A 1,128-nucleotide genomic window follows, 5' to 3' on the forward strand; every position below is an offset into this window, starting at 1 on the left:
CCCTGTCATGACAGAATTAATAAAATCCTCATGCTTTTGCATTGGCTGTGGTGTGTGAGATGGTCTCTGGGGGCGACTCCTTCTCGGTGTTTGGATGCTAGAGTCCAACACTTCCATCTGTGACTTGCCCCCCGCCCCACCTTTTCCTCCAAGATAAGGTCTCACTGTATAGTGCTACTTAGTCCTGGATGATCTGTGTCATCCAGACTGGGCTTAAACTTGTGTCAGTTTTCCTGTCTCAGCCTCCTGAGTGCTGTGATTACATATAGGAGCTATCATGCTTGGTTTAGCTTTTTCATTCCTAATAGTATCTACTTTTTTAAAAATTAGTTCATGTTTTCTCTGTTTCACTAATGTGCTGTCTTTGTGATAAATCAGATATGCAAGATAATGTTTGCTTGATCTTCTTGATTGTGTTGTTACTTGTAAATATTGTTGCTTGATAGTAAGTCTTGGCATCTAAAAAGATTTCCATACTTTTTAAATATACCAAACAACTAACCCACCAACAACCTTGTACTTTTAGTGATATTACATATAATCTATAAAACAGAAAAATTCAAATCTCTAGAATACTGAATCTTAAAATACTTAATCTATAAACATGCTATATCTCTTCATATTTATTATAATTTTCCTCCACATTTTATTACTGGGCAGATTTTCTTTGTGGTTTGTTTTTGTAAAGTAGTTGAAACATTTTAAAAGCTCCCCCCCCCCCCGCCCCTTTTGGACAATCTGGTTTCACTGTGCGGTCCTAGCTGTCCTAGAACTCACTATGTAGATCAGGCTGGTCTTGAACTGTCTCAACCTCCCTAGTCCTGGGATTTAAAGATGTGTGGCGTTATTTTTGTTATTGATTTTATTTAGAAAAGGACTCGTTATGTAGCTTAGACTGGCCTTGAGCTCCTGGTTTTTCCCTCTAACTTCTTGGGATAAATGTGTAGTTCACTGTTTTTTTTTTTAATATTTATTTATTTATTTACTATGTATACAATATTCTGTCTGTATGTCTGCAGGCCAGAAGAGGGCACCAGACATCATCACAGATGGTTGTGAGCCACCATGTGGTTGCTGGGAATTGAACTCAGGACCTTTGGAAGAGCAGGCAATGCTCTTAACCACTGA

The 1,128-nt window shown here is 38.2% G+C and overlaps 1 protein-coding gene across 1 annotated transcript in view; it reads left to right on the forward strand.

Moving 5' to 3' along the window:
• Positions 1-1,128, forward strand: part of Cep192 (centrosomal protein 192) — an 81,585-nt gene that overhangs the window by 31,504 nt on the left and 48,953 nt on the right. The gene's annotated exons all lie outside the window — the stretch shown is intronic.

The sequence above is a fragment of the Microtus ochrogaster genome, chromosome 18, assembly GCF_000317375.1.
Source record: "Microtus ochrogaster isolate Prairie Vole_2 chromosome 18, MicOch1.0, whole genome shotgun sequence".
Taxonomy (NCBI): domain Eukaryota; kingdom Metazoa; phylum Chordata; class Mammalia; order Rodentia; family Cricetidae; genus Microtus; species Microtus ochrogaster.